The 8,590-nt window shown below is 32.7% G+C and overlaps 2 long non-coding RNA genes across 3 annotated transcripts; one reads left to right on the top strand and one right to left on the bottom strand.

Moving 5' to 3' along the window:
• Positions 1-74: 74 nt before the first annotated feature.
• Positions 75-8,192, top strand: LOC110911835. 2 transcript variants are annotated; one of them, XR_004881096.1, is made up of 3 exons: positions 91-1,144; positions 1,709-1,811; positions 7,893-8,192. It is a non-coding gene; the product is annotated as an uncharacterized LOC110911835 (long non-coding RNA). The 2 variants fall into 2 exon arrangements; XR_002577401.2 differs by lacking the exon at positions 7,893-8,192 and having other exon boundaries at positions 75-1,144; positions 1,709-1,949.
• Positions 813-4,360, bottom strand: LOC118487267. The gene is made up of 2 exons (XR_004881097.1): positions 4,183-4,360; positions 813-3,807 (listed from the first exon to the last, which is right to left on the bottom strand). It is a non-coding gene; the product is annotated as an uncharacterized LOC118487267 (long non-coding RNA).
• Positions 8,193-8,590: the final 398 nt, after the last annotated feature.

The raw sequence follows: 8,590 nt of genomic DNA, 5'->3' as shown, positions 1-8,590 counted from the left end.
AAAACTTGAAGGACTAAATTTGTATAATGGGAAAAGTAAATTTATTTAAAACAAATAAATACTAAACGCGACACACTGTGTGTGTGTGTGTGTAAAGGGGTGCGGCCAGGAGAAGGGGGAAAAGAACGAACCCTAGTTCTTGATCATTCCTACAAGATTCATCAAATTCAGCCTTAAGTTTAAGTGATTCTAATGCATGCTTGATAAATTAGAGTCTACAAATTCATCTCATCATAAGGTATGTTGATAATCTAGTGTATGAAGATGTAGTGATTCCTGATGAACCTTATGAGGTATAACTAAAGTAGAAATTGTTGGAAATTTTGATAGAAATTGTAGTGTCTATATGATTCTAGACAAACCTTTGATGAATAAAGGTAGAATAAACACTATGATTAAGTAATAGGATAATTTGCACTAGTATGTGTAAGTGGGTTTTGTCATATGATTTGAATCCATGAAGTAGGAGGGTTAAATTGGGTATATGAACTCATAACAAACTTAAAATTTGATGTTAAGGCAATCATAACAAATATACCTTCTTGTTAATAAGAATGTATGGTTAGAGAGATGTCCAATTATAACACCCCAAATTTGGTTATATTTATTTAATGTGATCATGACTGTATAAGCTTGTATTGTCATATCATTGATTTGATGATACTTAATAGCGTGTGGTTGATGAATAGCCTTACTATTAGTTTTGCGTCATGTGATCCCTAAAAGGTTAATGATCATTTGTTATGATTATATGAATTAAAAACATGACATTTATAGTCAATTGAATTTATGATAGTTTTTTTAAGATGTGGTTTGTTAGCAAATCTAACTTGTTTAAAAGAAAAGTTATATTACAAAGTTTGGGGTTTATTAGGGAATTGAACAAAAACTATAATACACGGTATGTAAGAAATAAAATATGAGGAGTGTTAAGTGGCTATGAGCCAAACTTAATTAATTACCTGGACACCAAATTGGAAGCCACATTTACATCTTGAAGGATTTGGAAGTCTTGAATTGAGACTATGGCCGACATGAGAAAAAGAGGAGGAACAAAATTGGTTTCTTGATTCTACATCCCAGCAAGTTAATCCTCAAATTCTTTAACGGGTATGCTCATCTAAAGACAATGAAGTGAACTCTTGTAAGTATCTACTAACCTAATTTTGAGTTCTGGTGGAAACCATAAATGTATAATGAAGTACCCATGAATGTGTGGAAATCTGTTGTTAAATAAGTATGAGTTGGTCTACTTATGAATATAAAATATAAACAACTCATAATCCTTTGATGACATGAAGATGCTAAATAGTGAATTTAGGGTTATGAATAGTCAAATGAATATCTTTGTATTTCATATAATTGATGATAAAGGTGATGATTTGGTCTTACAATTCCATTTATTTTATTTGACTATTATGTTTATAATGATGGAGCATGTATCTTAATATTATTCTATTCAAAATGGATTAATAAGACTATGATGCAAACCATGTAATTTAAAGTTTAAATATAAACAAAAGGTGTTCGATGAAATGCCATAGTGAAATTTGTATCAGGAGACTTGTATGTTTAGGGGTTTAGATAAAAGATTTCAAGAAGATTATGTGTTCTGTGTTGAAAAACTAAGCTAAATGAATTAGTATGATCATAGTTCAATGGATATTTGGTATGTTAATTTGAATTGAGATGACTTTATAAATTGCAGTTAAAGTGGGATGTATGAAATCACAATCCAAATATATATATGAAGAGTTAGAGATCAGTGATTGAGGATTTCAATCAAGGAGACGAAGATTCTAGTGGCAAAGGTAAGTTACACTTGCTCTAAATTAAAAGTATGCAATATCTTTTATTGAGCTAGTAATTCCTATTTAACTATTATAGTGATTTTATATATGTAAATGACACGTTATAAGAATTATAATAAATTCATGAGGTTTTGATTATTCATGAGAGAGTGTTCCATAACTGAATAAAGTCGTTTTGAGTTAGCTTATGGCTCGTATATTGGAGGTGAGAAAAGTAAACTCTTGTTTCTACGACTTGAACTTGAACTGTGAGGCTAGATTGTGGGTGCAATATATAGACGAGCTAAATAAATGAGCTGATGCCACAGGGAATAGTAGAAACATTATAATACTTGGCTGACGACACAAGTTGGGTAACTATTATATATGATATGAATGCATTAGTTATGTATTAATCTGTAAATTCTGATATGAAATTGTTAAAGAAAAAGTTTCCTTGTGAGTAAGATATTTGTTTTTTTTTAGAAAAGTACATGGGAGAATTCTTAACATATTGAAGTAATAAGATAGTGTGAGTAATTGGTAACATACAAAAACATTATATGCTTATATAATCAATATATACTTGATGTTATATGGAATTTGATTTGTGTGAACTTGGTATGTTTAAGATTTCTTAACCAGGTATCTCTTACTTTCTTACTATGTTGAATGAGATTATAATATGTGAACCAACACCATGTTAGGTGTTATAGTCACTTGGTTTAAAATTAGAAGTGTGAACTTCATGAGGTTGTTCGGGTATACTCGAATAAATAAATATGTATGATGAGAATATCTTCGGTTTGTGAACTATAAAATGGATAGTTTAGCTCTCTTTATATTGTAAAACTAATGAGGTTAGGGTTCAGTTAGTTAGGGAGTGTTATCGGCCAATAAGTCGAAAGTTGGGAGAGATGTTGTACAAATCGAAAGTTGTGAATGTTATCGGTCAATTAGTGAAAGTTTGGGTTATTTAAATCCTTTATCCCATTTAAGAACAAGTAAAAACTCATTGAAGATGACCAAATCTTGAAATCACCGGTAAAAGAGGAAACTGATATAAAAGATTATTCAAATCTAGAAAAAAACAAATGTTATAGTTTCAACTAATGCTTATCGGGAGGAACGATCATTCTTTCAAGAAGCACCTAGTTCACTTAAACACTTATTTGCTTATGCAATTCTTAAGGTATAGGAACAATACTGAAGCAAAGATTCACCTGCAAGGTTTTCTTTACCTAGCTGTGTAATATGTTGGTATGATTTCAACACTATCAAATCATCATGTACATAGTTAAGACCATTGTATTAAAATCAAATCATCACGTACATATATAAGACCATTGTGTTAAAAAAAAGGAACATACAAGTTATATTCTACTTCATTGAGTATGTGCTTTATTTCTATCTCTGATTTGCATTGTAACAAAAATATAGTACATGACATATATGGTATAGTGTGAAGGTAAAAGTACAGTACATACATGTGAATACTCAGATACAGTACATATTGTTATGTCTGTCAACTTTCATGTATCAAAGAACATTGTTATTGTGCAGGGGAAAATAATTCCAAAGAGAACATTGTAATAACGAAGTTACTCGAAAAGTTTCGCACAAACATGGAAGTAAAAACAAAATGTTTAACTGGCTGGCCTTAACTCAAATATATGACAAAAATACTCTTAGTAGATGTCACGACCCCCGATCCACCCTGGACGGAATCGGGAGCCGCGAGCAGCCAAGTGGTACCGGTGGTTATTTATTTTGAAAACATTGCAGCGGAAATTTCATCAGGACCGTGAGTTAGGAAAAATATCAGAGTTTAGAAACACCGGATTTTATTTATTAATAGATGGGATAAATCCATGTTTTTATAAAGGTAGCTTTTAAAATGGAATAAACCCGAATACATAAAATGGTAATTCTTAATTTAATTTAATTGATAAATCAAGCCACTTCTGTAAGCCTTTTGGTGCCGTATCCATCTCTTATTCCGATCTACTGTAATTACCTGAAACACGTTTTAAAAAGGTTTTGTCAGCGGGAAATACTGAGTGAGTTCATTCTTTTTTATACAAAAACATATTTGTTATAATTTACAGTATTAAGAGCGATTACAATTGTCTCTTTCTTATAGTTATCTGGTCCAGTTGTCACTCGACCGGATCTATGACTGTGGTCATATCACTATTGGGTCCTGTCACCCAAAAGTGACGTATATCACTAATTAGGCTAGCTCACCTAAAGTGATAAACAGTAGTAATATGCACAATACCCCACTTACTGCCAGTAACTTAAGATTAACAAAGACTTAATCCCTGTAATTATAACTTTGAAAATAATTTGGAGTATTGTAAAACAGTTGATAAAAAAGAGAATGACTCACTTCATAAGCATGCAGTATTGATTTAACAAGCTTCTTGATTCTACTCCTTCTGATAATTAAGAGTATACTTTATTGTTCTAAATCTTCTGGTGATTTAACAGCTTGTTTGATTGTAAGTGTGTAGTTGGGAGTATTCTGGTAGTTAAACATAGAATGGAATACGTATTTGTGTAAAACCCAAATCAAACCTTAACGGTAGTCACGAGATTCGAACCTTAACAAAATTCATAATGTATAGCACTTTGGATTCCGTTTACCGAAATTCACAAGGTACAGCACTTTGGCATTTATTAGATGGTTCCTGAATCGATCGGACAGAACATCGCATTGGTGATTATTGGTTAGAACACTAACGTATAGAAGAATAGAAGAAATGAACAAAGGAAATGAATTCCTAAGCTTTCTATTTATAGGTAAGAAGTATGAAACTTCTAGGAAGTTTCCTATAGCTTTTCTAGGAAGCTAGCTATACATTTTCTAGGAAGCTTCCTACCCACATATATCTATCCTCTTACACTTTCCTAGCACATTCCTTTGATATTATCTATTATATATATATACATATATATATATATATATATATATATATGTATATCTATTTAATAAATCTTACTTAGCTGATTAATTAATCTTACTTGGCTTAATTAATCTTGCTTAATCTTAATTAATCGCACTTAGCTTAATTAATCTAGCTTAGCTTAATTAATATCGCTTAGCTTAGCTTAGCTTAATTAATCTTGCTTAACTAATTAATCATACTTAATCTTAATTAACAGATTAATTAATCTACTCAGCTAACTTAACTGCTAAGTTTATTTAACTGTTAAGTATTCTAGCAGTTCCTTGATTACGAGTTCTAATTTCTAGACACAATGAAACTCGTATTAGTGTATTAACTCAATTCAACTTTAACGACAACTCACGAGACTAAAACCCTCACAACGAATGAAAAAGGCATAGCCCAATTACGGGCAACACTTAAACATCCATCGGATAGTTTCAATCGATCGGACATTGAATCGTACCAGTGACTAGAGTTATTACCCTAATAACGGGCAGAGTTTTCGGGTATAATCCCGAGCTACTATTTATAATAAAGCTGAAGGAAAGAAAAGAATTGAACGAATTTCAACTGAAACTATCAATCTCTATTTATAGGCTGGAAACAGGGCGCCTCGCGGCCCGCGTAAAATCAAAGGAACACTTACGCGGCCCGCGTGGGTGTGTGGATCAGATTGGAGTATGCTGAGTCACCAGTGGTCGCGACGCGTGTCCCTTAAGCTTACCCGGAGATCTGCCTTGCTGTCGCGGCCCGCGTAGACTACCATTAGGTCTTACGCGGCCTGCGTGGACTCCAATTTCTTGATTTCTTGGTTTTTCACAAGGATTAGGGTTTCAGGGGTCCGGGTTTCCATTTACGGAGCGTTTTAGGACATTTTTGTGCGAGTCGTTACATCCTCCCCACCTTGTTTTAAATCTCGTCCTCGAGATTTGGCTACGATATCTCTTTTAGAGTTATGTCACGTCTTGGTTAATAAGAATGATACCGAATCAAAATATCAAATTTTGTGAGTATGAGTTGTACAATAAATAGGACTCAATGGTTCAACTGAATTAGTTCAAGAAATCGATTTCAAATGAACGAAGTGGAATTATATAATTTCCAAGGTAACTAGGTTCAAGTCAAAAGAGATATATGCTCAATGGATGTGAATAAGTTGTAAATGACTTTAGAAATAATAGAAGTCATTGTCAAATGAAACTTACTTTGATTGTTAACTGAGGACGATTCGGAATCAACAAGCTTAAATGAAATAGAAATATGAAAATGATTTGTCAACTGAGAAAAATCAATGTCAAATGAACGAGATGAAATGATATATTTTCTAAGGTGATTAGGTTTACTGGTTTCAACAATAGAGGAAATTCAACCAATAGAATTTACTACCAATGGAAACTTGAATCAATAAGCACAAATGGATAGTATCACGAAATAATTAGTCAATGAAATGAATAAGGTAATATCAAAGTGTTGACATTGTTGAATTGCAAGGATATACCGAAATGAAATACAACCGACCCTGGTGTATCATCGTCTTAATACATAATTCCATTAAGACTATTTGAATGTTGTGTCAAATGAAAAGCATAAATAGTTCCGTATGAAACGACTGATAGTAATTAGCACAAGCTACAAGTTCATACCGACGCCGCAAGGTGTCATAAGGATTGAAATAGCTTAATAATTTACGGTGACTGAACAAATTTACCGTTTTCATAATCAACTGAAAGTTTTAATGAAATAAATTTGGATATTCATTTCGAATAGGATTTTCAATTTCTGATGAAAGACCAATAGGAATAGAAATGATGGATGAATCTTCAGAGGTACATAGGAATATAATATGAATTTGTGTACTCTTATCTTAACACATAATTGTATTAAGACTGTTTAAGATAATGAACCAACAGAAATAAAATAAATCCGTACATCAGGGGTGAAAATGAGATTAGCTCAAGCTTCAAGTAAATGAAAACGCCACCACAAGGTGTCGTCGTGATCGAAATAATAATAGCGGTGACTGGACGAGTTCACAGTAAATGAAAGTTCAACGAAGTAAATTTGAATGTTTGTTTCAAACAAATCTAGTAGGATTTTTGATGGAAATTGAAATAATTGAATAATGTTTTTCGATCGAAAAGATCAAGAAATACTCGATCGATGTTGTAGGAACTGTTAAGAGATACACTGAGATATGACATGAATTTGTGTATCATTCTCTTAACACACGATTGTGTTAAGATTGCTTGAATATGATAAACCAACAAAGGGGATTCAATATAAATAAATAAATAATTAAATCCGTATATGATGTGTGCAAACGGGATTAGCGCAAGCTTCAAATTTTGGGAAAACGTCACCACAAGGTGATCGTGATCAAAGAAACAATTTAATGAAGTCGAGGACCAAACAAACTGGTTATGGTTCAAAACAAATGAAGTGCTTGTTGGGATTATTTCGAATATGATAGCTGTAATCCATCATATGGGATCTTGAATTGAATACGTACTGCAAGCAAGTTCAAACAGTTGAACTTGGTTTAAACAAAACGAGTCCAAGAAAGTTTTGACATGGTTACAACGAAAACCATGTATGCCAAAAATGAAAATTGAGTTATTCAAGAAATTCATTGACTTGATATTAAAGAGTCATCGTATTGCAAGAACGCGATTTACAAATGCAAAGATCAAGTAGAGTGAAATGATATTTGAGTTTGGATAAAATAACAAATTGGAATGAAGCCCTCCAGTGGTCTTCATAAGTCAAACGAACCACATGCGCAACAATAGTGCATGTGTAATGTGTGGATTTACCAAGAAATGAAATGGATCAATAATTGCTACTATGAAAGAAGTCCTCATGGTATGATGACCATTAGGGGAAGTAGAAACGCGAAGGTAAACTCTTTATGTGCAGAGGTCAGGATTTCAATGAAAGAAATACAAGAACTTTATCTGGAATTTCGTGTGATAACCGTTGTTAAGTGACATTACCTAAGGAATGTCGAATAAAATGAGATAGAGGATTTGCAAAAAAAATATATGACTCCTTTTGCAGTGCTTAATAATTATAACTCTGATTAGATTGTGCACCGATGGTTGTGAAATCTTGTTTTACCGTACCTCAGCAAGCTTCATGTCATTTGTAGGATCACGTGGCCAAGTGCAGCTTTTTGATTAGTAGTTCTTCCACTGACGAAATTAGTATTGGTGTCGTCGTGCCCACTCATATTTTCCAAAGGTCTTGCCTTGAAATTCGAGTGTGATATACATCGACGTCTATGGACGTATAATTTAAGTTTCATGTGTTTTCTGGTGTACTAGCACAACTTTACATGCTTCTTACGTGCGTTAATAATTTATGGTAACGTATTGGAAATTCTTATACTTTTGATGGTGTCCCAACTTAAAGGGTTTTCCATTGTTTATATTGTCGCATGAGTTACGAGACAGATGATTAAACGAAATAGTGTTTGATATCAGAATTAAAGATATATGCAAGAGATTTCTGATAAAGAAATCTAGAATTATTATTGACACATATGCTTGTGTTTTATTCTTAATTATCAATTGTTATGGTTTTTGGAATTTCTTATAGATATACATATCTATATAATCATATATTTCACATGCTGTAATATACATACCCTTCGTAAGGTCCATGTATTTAATAGATTTATTTTCCAAAACAAGTCAGATATCAGGTCATTGTACTTATTTAGGGAAATTTGTCACTTGTTTGACATATTATACACCCTGTTTTATCCGGTTCTCGCCGGAGAGGTAACCTCAGTATATCCGGACAAGCTGGAGAGTCTGCTACCCCATACCCAGTCTTGCCGGAGAA

The sequence above is a fragment of the Helianthus annuus genome, chromosome 15 (assembly GCF_002127325.2).
Source record: "Helianthus annuus cultivar XRQ/B chromosome 15, HanXRQr2.0-SUNRISE, whole genome shotgun sequence".
Taxonomy (NCBI): Eukaryota; Viridiplantae; Streptophyta; class Magnoliopsida; order Asterales; family Asteraceae; genus Helianthus; species Helianthus annuus.
Note: the sequence above shows the minus strand (reverse complement) of the source record. Positions and strands in the feature narration are given on the sequence as shown.